Source organism: Pelmatolapia mariae, linkage group LG23 (assembly GCF_036321145.2).
Source record: "Pelmatolapia mariae isolate MD_Pm_ZW linkage group LG23, Pm_UMD_F_2, whole genome shotgun sequence".
In the NCBI taxonomy this organism is placed as follows: domain Eukaryota; kingdom Metazoa; phylum Chordata; class Actinopteri; order Cichliformes; family Cichlidae; genus Pelmatolapia; species Pelmatolapia mariae.
The window spans coordinates 41567005-41579984 of record NC_086246.1 but is presented as its reverse complement, the minus strand read 5'-3'; positions in this window follow the sequence as shown (position 1 = coordinate 41579984).

The following is a 12980-nucleotide window of genomic DNA, read 5'->3' as shown; positions in this document are numbered from 1 at the left end:
TTGTTTTTATTTAAATTCCGTTGTTTTCATTCAAATTCTGTTGTTTTCATTCAAATTCCGTTCTTTCCTTTAAAATTCCGTTGTTTTCATTGTACTTCTTCAGTTTTCATTCTGGTTCTGTTATTTTCATTCAAATTCTGTTCTTTTCATTCTAATTCTGTTGTTTTCATTCAAATTCTGATCTTTTCATTCTACTTCTTTAGTTTTCATTCTAATTCTGTTTTTGTCATTCAAATTCTGATCTTTTCATTCTAATTCCGTTGCTTTTATTCAAATTCTGTTCCATTTGTTCTAATTCTGTTCTTTTCATTCTAATTCTGTTGTTTTCATTCAAATTCTGATCTTTTCATTCTACTTCTTTAGTTTTCATTCTAATTCTGTTTTTGTCATTCAAATTCTGATCTTTTCATTCTAATTCCGTTGCTTTTATTCAAATTCTGTTCCATTTGTTCTAATTCTGTTCTTTTCATTCAAATTCCGTTGTTTTGATTCAAAATCCTGTACTTTTCATTCAAATGCTGTTGTTTGTTTTTAAATTCTGTTGTTTTCATTCAAATTCTGTTCTTTTCATTCAAATTCCGTTGTTTTTATTCAAATTCTGTTCTTTTCATTCAAATTGTGTTGTTTTCATTCAAATTCTGTTCTTTTCATTCTAATTCCGTTGTTTTTATTCAAATTCTGTTCTTTTCATTCAAATTCTGTTCTTTGTTCTCAAATTCGGTTCTTTTCATTCAAATTCTGTTGTTTTTATTCAAATTCTGTTCTTTTCATTCAAATTCCATTGTTTTCATTCAAAGTCTGTCCTTTTCATTCAAATTCTGTTGTTTGTTCTCAAATTCTGTTGTTTTCATTCAAATTGTGTTATTTTCATTCAAATTCTGTTCTTTTCATTGTAATTCTGTTGTTTTCATTCAAATCCTGTTCTTTTCATTCAAATTCTGTTGTTTTCATTCAAATTGTGTTGTTTTTATTTAAATTCCGTTCATTTCATTCAAATTCCGTTGTTTTCATTCAAATGCTGTTCTTTTCATTCAAATGCTGTTGTTTGTTTTTAAATTCTGTTGTTTTCATTCAAATTCTCTTCTTTTCATTCTATTTCTGTTGTTGTCATTCTAATTCCGTTGCTTTCATTCAAATTGTGTTGTTTTTATTTAAATTCCGTTGTTTTCATTCAAATTCTGTTGTTTTCATTCAAATTCCGTTCTTTCCTTTAAAATTCCGTTGTTTTCATTGTACTTCTTCAGTTTTCATTCTGGTTCTGTTATTTTCATTCAAATTCTGTTCTTTTCATTCTAATTCTGTTGTTTTCATTCAAATTCTGATCTTTTCATTCTACTTCTTTAGTTTTCATTGTGTGGTTTTTTCCCATATTTCTAACGTGTCAATTTATTTGTTGTGATTTATTATTAATCAGACCCAAATTTGTTTTAAATGACAAATTTATTTAAGACGGAGTGATTTACGTTAGTCTGTGATAGTATGTGTTAACATCCGCTCATAGATCCTACCTGCCGGATCTTCTTTTCATTGATGTTGTTGTTATGACTGGTGAAGCCGAGCTGGTAAGTTTCTGTGTTAACTAAATGACATGTTAAGGCTATGAATGACTGTTACCAAACTGTACTGTCATTAATGGGGTTGTTTTGTTAATGTTGTATGGTTGTTTATTTTGTGTCTTTCAGTTGATTACCTGGCTTCTGTAAAGGCACAGTTACTGTACTGTTGTGAGCTTATGCTTGTAGAATAAAGCTTATAAAGGGCAGCAATCAGATGTCCGAGCCTGAGTACGACACAGTTTCATCAGTCAAAACACACCCTTACGGTGGGAGTTTGCTAAATTAAAGGTAGTTAGCTTAGTAAAAACCGTACAGTAATCAACACTTAGCCAGTCCCCGCGATGGAGAAGCGGAGGATGGTCTGTGTCGACTACGGAGAATCCAGCGATTAGACGGAGCCCGGCCGATCGTCACGGCCGATCGACGCGACTTCGTTCTCAAAACACCGTCAAGCCCTCGTACGTGAGAGACTGTGTGTGGATTTCTTTGCTGGGACTATTAGGGCGCTGGCATAGGATAAGCCAGCCGCCGAAAACGAACTTTTATTTCAGTTACTAGCCGCTAAGCGACCGGAAGTGGGTCGCCGCCATCTTTGTTGAGGGCGAAGAAATAACGCCGGTAAAAAACGAGGGAAAAAGGTCAGCATGGCATGCCGAGAAGAATTAAAGAAAAGGCGGTCCTCTGCGCAGGCAGTTTTTACTAGGAAGGCCAATTCCATTGTTTTTAACATTGACCTTCTGACTGAACATGACCTGATGTCTGAATGTAGGACACTCAAAGACAGTTATAATGAGGTTTGTGATAGCAGCTTTGATTACATTGCTGCTATGGAAGAAGAAGATGCAAGTGGGTTTGCAGCAGAAATAGCTGAAGTGGAGAAGAAGCTGCAGGACTGCCGCTCAAAATACCAGACCACAGAAATGAAACTAAAGGAGGCATCATGGTCCCGCTGTGCATCAGGTCAGTTTGACAGTCTAAGAGTTGACCTAAAAGATGCGATTAGCCAGGTGGAGGCGCTCAAAACGGGTCAAACAAAACAGGATCAGTTTGATTCAATGCTCACTGCTGTGGAAGGCAGAGAGGAAGCTCTAAGTGAGTTTGTGCTTAAGTGGGATCGTTATGTTCCAGAGAAAGAGGTGAATGTTATGCGAGCTTGTCTCAAAGAGCTCAAGGAAAGGAGGAGAGTAGCTATGGTGGTGCTGGCTACCGCCCTGGATGGGAGAAAGAGATCTGGGTGTGGCGACCTTAGGAGCCGGACTAGTAGTGAAGGTGAAGGCAGTGATGAAGGTGGCGCTGACGGTGGAGTGACGACCAGCACTAGCAAGCCCGGTGTGCCCGCCACGACCGGTGGAGAAGATGGCCCAGCGCGTGGCGATGGTGCACTAGATGCTGACATGAACCCTGCTGCATACCAAAGTGCCGCAGTGGACAGTAATAGCCAAATCGTTGATGCAGGTGGTTCCGATGGAGCACGAGCTGCAAGTCCTTCCACTGTAACCCTTCAAGCGCCACCACAGGGACCACTATCCCAGAGACTCGTGAGTCCTGTGTTCAACCCCGGCCTTTCAAGCACGCCACAGCAGCTTCGAGGAATACATGGTGTGAGACCCAATGGCGCTGGGGCAGGACAGAGTACGTCGACCGTCTCTCAAGGATCGCTCGGAACGAGGATCGCGCTCGCACCGCTGAGCCTACCTAAGTTCTTTGGGGACAGGAGGAGCTACTGGCGCTGGAAGAGTAACTGGGGGACCCTCCAAGCGTTAGCGGAACCCACAGGTTCCCCAGAGTGCAGACTCTTCCACCTGATGGACAGTATTGCTGACCCAGTAAAATGTGAACTTAGGCTGTCTCACTGCCGTACTGCGAGCGAGGTTTTCCGGGTTTTAGAGGACTGTTATGGTGATGTATCACAGATAGCAGACGACATCGTGCTTGAACTACAGGAGTTACCAGGCGTGCGCAACAACAAACCCAGAGAGGTTTTACAGTTGATCCAAGCTGTAGAGAGGGCGCTGTTGGACCTAATAGACCTAGGTTGCGAAGATGCCATAAAAAATCAATTAGTGATCCGCTCACTTGAGAGTAAGTTGCCGGACAGTATGAAGGAAAGGTGGCTTTTGTACCGATGTGATCCTGTCAACGATGTCAGTGCACAGAACCGGTTTGATAAGCTGTGGCGGTTCCTGAAAGATCAGAAGACAGTCCTGGTGCAACTGGAGCAGTTGCAATCCGTCAGACAGTCTAATACTGCCAGGGCAGCTGAACCGAGCCCCCGTGAGAAACCAAAGGAGAGACCAGATCGGAGGGTGGAGAGACGTTCGTTCACCAAGGCTACTGCAAGCGAGACGAGAGGTGAGCTGTCACAGAATCCTTGCTGTTTGTGTGGCGAAGAGGGTCATACAGGGCGTTTATACCGCTGTAAGACGTTTAAAAAGGCCAACCCGTCAGAGCGAAGAGCTTACGTGAAAAGGACCAGGGTATGTCCCAGGTGTCTGGACTCCCATGGGAGTGATGACCCGTGTAGTAAAAACTTTCTATGTCGTAATGAGGGATGCAGAAGGGGTGATGCCTCATCGGATCACCATTTCTTCCTGTGTCTTAAAACCCCAACTAGGAAAGATACAGCTAGGCAAGGGACCAAAGGGGGGAAAAGGAGAGAACCCCGTGGCCCAACGGAAGAGCAAGAGGCTGTGTTTGCTGGTCTAGGTCTGTCCCCGGAGCAGCTGGAGGCTGTTCGAAAGGCTTGCACAAACAAAGTGACTTCAAAGTTGTGTGCTAGCAGAGGCTCGGAAGATGAGAGTTGTCTGAAGGAGCTCCCGGTCCTCATGATGTTGTTGGATGTCACTACCAAGAGGGGAGACTGGATTGGAGCACTCATCGATTTAGCCTCTGACACAAACTACATCACCCACCAGGCAGCGGACAGACTTGGCCTGACTGGTGAACCAATCACCTTGGTTGTTCATGGTGTTGGTGGCATGGAGGCAAAGGTAGAGACAAAGAGATACCTGGTAAGCATAAAAGTAGCCACAAAGAAGGGGACATGGCGACTCCATGAGATGGTTTGCTATGGGTTAGAGGAGATTGCCAATGTGGGTCACGTAGTGGACTCGGAGCGCCTGGAGAAGTTCTTCCCAGGCTCCGTCGAACCGGGGGAACTGATCCGGCCTGAAAAGATTGAGCTACTCATCAGCACCCGAGAGGGTCGTCTAGCCCCCCAGAGAATGATGAGGTGCGGTGACTTGGTTCTGTGGGATGGTCCGTTAGGGAAAACCATCAGTGGGGCACACCCAGATCTGTTTGAAGATGTGGAGGTGACTGCACGTTTCTCATCAACCCATTTCGCATGCTCCACGAAGACAGAGTCTCAGAGAGTTGCGGCTCTTCGTAGCTGTTACCCGAGACCAAAGGATAGCGTAGAAGTTGGTACCACGAATACATCCAACGCTGAGGTCATCAAATGGTTACAGTGGGACAGTATTGGTGCCGCCTGTGACCCCGTGTGTGGCGGTTGCCGCTGCGGGAAGTGCGCCCCTGGAGGGAAGGAAATGTCACTTGCTGATGAAAGAGAGTTGGAGATCATCAGAGGAGGTCTGACCTTCAAGCTGAGTGACAATCATAGTGATAAGCCTCATTGGGATGCTAAATATCCCTGGAAAGAAGACCCTGCGACCCTGCCTAACAACCGCAAAGCTGTGGAGGCAACTTTCCTGAAGTCAGAAAAGCGCCTCGAGAAAGATCCGCTATGGAAGGCAGCTTATGCTAAGCAGGTGCGTGACATGCTGGCAAGGGGGGCCGCTATCCAGCTTTCCCAAACAGTGTTGAACGAGTGGAAAGGAGCCGTGTGGTGGATAAACCATCTGATGGCGCCCAACCCACACTCCAACACCACGCCGGTGAGGCTCGTTTGGGACAGCAGCCAGGTGTACAGAGGTGTTAGTTTGAACAGCATCTTGATGAAGGGCCCAGATGTTCTGAATCCCGTTAGGGCAGTGCTGCTCCATTTCCGAGAGGGAGAGCATGCGGCGATAGGGGATGTCTCAAAAATGTATAACTCTGTGTGGCTGGAGGACCAAGAGGTGCATGTTCATCGCTTCTTGTGGAGGAATTCCCCGGAGGAGGACATCAAGGATTATGCTGTAGTGCGTGTGAACATGGGTGACAAGCCTGCAGGTTGTATCGCTCAGGTTGCCATGCGAGAGACTGCCCTCCTGCCACAGTTTGTTAACAGGGTGGTAGAAAGACGTGTCATTGAAGAGGATACTTACGTGGACGACATCCTTGTGTCCCACAACGACCCTGAGAGACTGAGCGAGGTCCTGGAGGGGGTTGAAGCCATTCTCAAGTATGGGGGGTTTTACCTCAAGCCTTGGGTGCGGTCTGGCTTTAGTGGGAGGCAAGGTGCTGTTCCCACCGAACCTGAAACCATTATGTTGCCCAACCAGCTGCGGACCGGGGACAACAAGGCCTTGGGTGTAGGTTATCTCGTGGAAGAAGACAAGCTCTTTCTCATGGTGGCTATCAACTTCTCCACAAGAAAGAAAAAAATGCGTACTCAAGTAGACCTCACTGAGGGGAACATAGGGGAGAAAACGCCGAATCCCCTCACCCGTCGTATGCTGCTGAGTCAGGTAGCAGGGCTCTACGACCCCCTTGGTCTGGCGACGCCCCTGAAACAGAAAGGTGTCATTCTTGTCAGAAGAGCCTTTCAGGAGGCAGGGATACTGACTAAGGACACATGGGATAAGCCGCTGTCTAGTGAACTACGTGGGAGAGCGATTAAGCTCTTTGAGGAGTACGCGCGGCTGAGTACCATCACCTTCCCCAGAAGTATTACGCCATCCGGCTGGGTGGGTAAACCCTGGGGAATTACATTCTCTGATGGGAGTTGTGATTCATACGGAGCGGTCCTTTACCTGCGCTGGGAAACTTCTGAAGGGGTCAGGACCCGGCTCGTGGAGTCCAAGGCCAAATTGACTCCAGTTGAACAAAAGGGAGATGCTGTCAAGGCAGAGATTTGTGGAGCTGTGTTTGCCACCCGCCTGAAAGGTTACTTTCTGAAGTACAGTCGGTTGGAAATAGATCGGTGGTACCATTTCCTGGACAGTCAGACTGTGTTAGGCGCCATCCAACGGGAGAGTTACGGGTTCCAGACCTTCTTTGCCAATCGAGTGGGCGAGATACAGAAGGCCGGGCCTGTCACTGACTGGTGGTGGCTTCCTGGCCGGTTCAACGTGGCTGACCTGGTCACAAGAGGATGTTCCCCTGAGCAGCTTAGTGAGGACTCTTCATGGCAGACCGGTCCCGCGTTCCTAACCAAGCCAATAGAGGAATGGCCCATAAAGTCAGCTGCAGAGGTGGCCTCTGGGACTAGAGAAGTTGTTAGCCGACTCCAAAGAAAGGCTTTTTCTGCCATCTTAACAAGGTCGCAGGAAAGGATGCAGACTACACCAGATGGTTTTGATAGCGTCAAAACTGTGGTCGGCGCCCAAGTAAATCCAGAGCTTTTACCATTCTGCAACAAGGTTACTTCTTTTGAGACTGTGGGGTCTTCTCCTGTTGCTCCTAGTGTCTGCAGGATCAAGGAGTACTGGGGTTCAGCCTTGATAAATCAAGTAGATCTTTCACGGTTCAATTCTCTAGCCAAGCTCTGTGGGGTCATAGCTTATGTCCGCAGAGCCTTGCGCTTTTGGTTAACTGGCAGGAGTCAAACTGCTGCAGGATTAAAGTGGGAGGCAGTGCCCACGGCCCAGGAGCGCGTAGAGGCGTTTCAAGACTTGTGCCTCGCCGCTCAAGCAGGTGTGACTTTCCCTACGACGACGCTCAACCGCCTGGTTGTGCGCAAGGATAAAGCAACAGGGCTCATGATGTGCCATGGCCGGGTTCAATCCGTTGAGGAGGAGAGGTCCGGGGTCCCTTTGATCCCCTACAAGTGTCGGTTAAGCTCTCTCCTCGCTGAGGACGCCCATCGTGTCAACCATGAAGGTGTTTCTGCCACCCTTCTTCGGATGAGAAAGAGGGGCTGGGTAGTTCAAGGTCCCAGGATCGTACGGAAGGTGATTGATTCGTGCATAAGTTGCAGAAAGTGCAGAGCCAAGCTATGCACTCAGGTAATGAGTGATCTTCCTCCCGTGCGCACTACGCCAGCAGCCCCTTTCGAGTACACTACTTTGGACTTGTTTGGCCCGTATTTTGTCAGAGACTCAGTAAGGCGACGAGTGAAGAAGAAAGTTTGGGGCGTGGTTTTTAGTTGTATGGCCTCAAGAGCAGTTCATGCAGACGTGGTTGAAGATTTGTCGACTGAGGGCTTTCTGAAGGCTTACCAGCGGTTTACTGCCTTGAGGGGTCACCCCAAGAAACTCTGGTCTGACCAGGGGACCAATTTTGTGGGAGCTAAATCTGCACTGAAGGAGCTCTATGATTTCCTTGGTAGTATCGACAAAGAAGAGATCCAGAGAAGGGCAGCTGTGGTTGGGTCTGACTGGATGTGGGAGTTTAGTCCAGCAGACTCCCCTCATCGGAATGGAGCGGCAGAAGCAGCTGTTCGCGTGTTGAAAAGGGCATTGAGCAACATTGGTGAGGAGGGGAACTTGACTGTTCTGGAATTCCAAACCCTCCTCTATTTGGCGGCCAACCTCACCAATGAGAGGCCTATCGGGGCCAGAGCTCAAGTTCAGGAAGAAACTGTAGATGTTGTGACACCAAACTCTTTGTTGTTGGGTCGGGCAGGGCCCAGGGGTGACAACATGGGGTTCGAGTTCCCTGCCTACCCATTCAGCCGTCTGCGAGCAGTCCAGGTGGAAGTGGACAAGTTTTGGAGGCGCTGGAGCCAGTTGGCCGGGCCGCACCTGTTTGTTCGCCAAAAATGGCATGCCCCGGCGAGAAATGTCTCTGTTGGGGACCTTGTTTGGGTGGCAGATCAGAATGCCCTTAGAGGCCGCTTCAAGCTGGGCCGTGTGGAGGAGGCAGATGCAGATGACCGGGGTGTTGTTCGGGACGTCAAAGTAAGGATTTGTTGTAGTCGTCCCATCAACTGGTCCCAGGCAAGGAAGGACAGGGAACCATGTCATTCCACCATTCTCCACAGGGACGTAAGGAGGTTGGTGGTGTTACTGCCAGTAGAGGAGCAAGAGGGACGTGGTTCATCCCCCTGAGTACTCGAGGAATACTTACGGATTGGGGACTTTTTGGTGTGGAGACCTACTTGTTTAAAGACAGTTATAAGAGTTTTGTTTTCTATATATGCTACTGGTTATTGTGGCCTACTTAGTCTGGCACGTAGCCCAAGTGGGAGGTGTGTGGTTTTTTCCCATATTTCTAACGTGTCAATTTATTTGTTGTGATTTATTATTAATCAGACCCAAATTTGTTTTAAATGACAAATTTATTTAAGACGGAGTGATTTACGTTAGTCTGTGATAGTATGTGTTAACATCCGCTCATAGATCCTACCTGCCGGATCTTCTTTTCATTGATGTTGTTGTTATGACTGGTGAAGCCGAGCTGGTAAGTTTCTGTGTTAACTAAATGACATGTTAAGGCTATGAATGACTGTTACCAAACTGTACTGTCATTAATGGGGTTGTTTTGTTAATGTTGTATGGTTGTTTATTTTGTGTCTTTCAGTTGATTACCTGGCTTCTGTAAAGGCACAGTTACTGTACTGTTGTGAGCTTATGCTTGTAGAATAAAGCTTATAAAGGGCAGCAATCAGATGTCCGAGCCTGAGTACGACACAGTTTCATCAGTCAAAACACACCCTTACGGTGGGAGTTTGCTAAATTAAAGGTAGTTAGCTTAGTAAAAACCGTACATTCATTCTAATTCTGTTTTTGTCATTCAAATTCTGATCTTTTCATTCTAATTCCGTTGCTTTTATTCAAATTCTGTTCCATTTGTTCTAATTCTGTTCTTTTCATTCTAATTCTGTTGTTTTCATTCAAATTCTGATCTTTTCATTCTACTTCTTTAGTTTTCATTCTAATTCTGTTTTTGTCATTCAAATTCTGATCTTTTCATTCTAATTCCGTTGCTTTTATTCAAATTCTGTTCCATTTGTTCTAATTCTGTTCTTTTCATTCAAATTCCGTTGTTTTGATTCAAAATCCTGTACTTTTCATTCAAATGCTGTTGTTTGTTTTTAAATTCTGTTGTTTTCATTCAAATTCTGTTCTTTTCATTCAAATTCTGTTCTTTTCATTGTAATTCCGTTGCTTTCATTCTAATTCTCTTCTTGTAATTCAAATTTTGTTCTTTTCATTGTACATCCGTTGTTTTCATTCAAATTCCGTTGTTTTCATTCAAATTCCGTTGTTTTCATTCAAATGCTGTTCTTTTCATTCAAATGCTGTTGTTTTTATTTAAATTCCGTTGTTTTCATTCAAATTGTGTTGTTTTTATTCAAATTCCGTTGTTTTCATTCAAATCCTATTGTTTTCATTCAAATGCTGTTCTTTTCATTCAAATGCTGTTGTTTGTTTTTAAATTCTGTTGTTTTCATTCAAATTCTCTTCTTTTCATTCTATTTCTGTTGTTGTCATTCCAATTCCGTTGCTTTCATTCAAATTGTGTTGTTTTTATTTAAATTCCGTTGTTTTCATTCAAATTCTGTTGTTTTCATTCAAATTCCGTTCTTTCCTTTAAAATTCCGTTGTTTTCATTGTACTTCTTCAGTTTTCATTCAAATTGTGTTATTTTCATTCAAATTCTGTTCTTTTCATTCTAATTCCGTTGCTATCATTCAACATATGTTGTTTCCTTTCAACATCTGTTATTTTCATTCAAATTCTGTTCTTTTCATTCTAATTCCGTTGTTTTCATTCAAATTCTGTTGTTTTCATTCTACTTTTTCAGTTTTCATTCTAATTCTCCAGTTTTCATTCAAATCCTATTGTTTGTTCTCAAATTCCGTTGTTTTCGTTCATATTCTGTTCTTTTCATTCAAATGTTATTCTTTCCTTTAAAATTCCGTTGTTTTCATTCAAAGTCCGTTGTTTTCATTCAAATTGTGTTGTTTTCATTCAAATTCTGTTCTTTTCATTCTAATTCCGTTGTTTTTATTCAAATTCTGTTCTTTTCATTCAAATTGTGTTGTTTTTATTCAAATTCTGTTGTTTTCATTCAAATTGTGTTATTTTCATTCAAATTCTGTTCTTTTCATTGTAATTCTGTTGTTTTCATTCAAATTCTGTTCTTTTCATTCAAATTCTGTTCTTTTCATTCAAATTGTGTTGTTTTTATTTAAATTCCGTTCTTTTCATTCAAATTCCTTTGTTTTCATTCAAATGCTGTTCTTTTCATTCAAATGCTGTTGTTTGTTTTTAAATTCTGTTGTTTTCATTCAAATTCTCTTCTTTTCATTCTATTTCTGTTGTTGTCATTCTAATTCCGTTGCTTTCATTCAAATTGTGTTGTTTTTATTTAAATTCCGTTGTTTTCATTCAAATTCTGTTGTTTTCATTCAAATTCCGTTCTTTCCTTTAAAATTCCGTTGTTTTCATTGTACTTCTTCAGTTTTCATTCTGATTCTGTTCTTTTCATTCTAATTCCGTTGCTATCATTCAAAATCTGTTGTTTTCTTTCAACATCTGTTATTTTCATTCAAATTCTGTTCTTTTCATTCTAATTCCGTTGCTTTCATTCAAATTGTGTTGTTTTTATTTAAATTCCGTTGTTTTCATTCAAATTCTATTGTTTTCATTGTACTTCTTCAGTTTTCATTCTGGTTCTATTATTTTCATTCAAATTCTGTTCTTTTCATTCTAAATCTGTTGTTTTCATTCAAATTCTGATCTTTTCATTCTTCTTCTTTAGTTTTCATTCTAATTCTGTTTTTGTCATTCAAATTCTGATCTTTTCATTCTAATTCCGTTGCTTTTATTCAAATTCTGTTCTTTTCATTTAAATGCTGTTCTTTCCTTTAAAATTCCATTGTTTTCATTCAAATTCTGTTCCTTTTATTCAAATTCTCTTCCTTTTCGTTCAAATTCCATTTTTTTCATTCTAATTCTGTTCCATTTGTTCTAATTCTGTTCTTTTCATTCAAATTCCGTTGTTTTGATTCAAAATCCTGTTCTTTTCATTCAAATACTGTTGTTTGTTTTTAAAATTCTGTTGTTTTCATTCAAATTCTGTTCTTTTCATTCAAATTCTGTTCTTTTCATTCTACATCCGTTGTTTTCATTCAAATTCCGTTGTTTTCATTCTAATTCCGTTGTTTTCATTCAAAATCCTGTTCTTTTCATTCAAATGCTGTTGTTTGTTTTTAAATTCTGTTGTTTTCATTCAAATTCTCTTCTTTTCATTCTATTTCTGTTGTTGTCATTCTAATTCCATTGTTTCATTCAAATTCCGTTGCTTTCATTCAAATTGTGTTGTTTTTATTTAAATTCCGTTGTTTTCATTCAAATTCTGTTGTTTTCATTCAAATTCCGTTGCTTTTATTTAAATTCTGTTGTTTACATTCTAATTCCGTTGCTTTCATTCAAATTCCGTTGCTTTTATTTAAATTCCGTTGTTTTCATTCTAATTCCGTTGCTTTCATTCAAATTGTGTTGTTTTTATTTAAATTCCGTTGTTTTCATTAAAATTCTGTTGTTTTCATTCAAATTGTGTTGTTTTTATTTAAATTCCGTTGTTTTCATTCAAATTCTGTTGTTTTCATTCAAATTCCGTTGCTTTTATTTAAATTCCGTTGTTTTCATTCTAATTCCGTTGCTTTCATTCAAATTCCGTTGCTTTTATTTAAATTCCGTTGTTTTCATTCTAATTCCGTTGCTTTCATTCAAATTGTGTTGTTTTTATTTAAATTCCATTGTTTTCATTCAAATTCTGTTGTTTTCATTGTACTTCTTCAGTTTTCATTCTGGTTCTGTTATTTTCATTCAAATTCTGTTCTTTTCATTCTAATTCCGTTGTTTTCATTGGAATTCTGTTCTTTTCATTTTACTTCTGTTGTTGTCATTCTAATTCCGTTGCTTTCATTCAAATTGTGTTGTTTTTATTTAAATTCCATTGTTTTCATTCTAATTCCGTTGCTTTCATTCAAATTGTGTTGTTTTTATTTAAATTCCGTTGCTTTCATTCAAATTCTGTTCTTTTCATTTAAATGCTGTTCTTTCCTTTAAAATTCCATTGTTTTCATTCAAATTCTGTTCCTTTTATTCAAATTCTCTTCCTTTTCATTCAAATTCCGTTGTTTTCATTCAAATTCTGTTCCATTTGTTCTAATTCTGTTCTTTTCATTCAAATTCCGTTGTTTTGATTCAAAATCCTGTTCTTTTCATTCAAATGCTGTTGTTTGTTTTTAAATTCTGTTGTTTTCATTCAAATTCTGTTGTTTTCATTCAAATTCTGTTCTTTTCATTCAAATTCTGTTCTTTTCATTGTAATTCCGTTGCTTTCATTCTAATTCTCTTCTTGTAA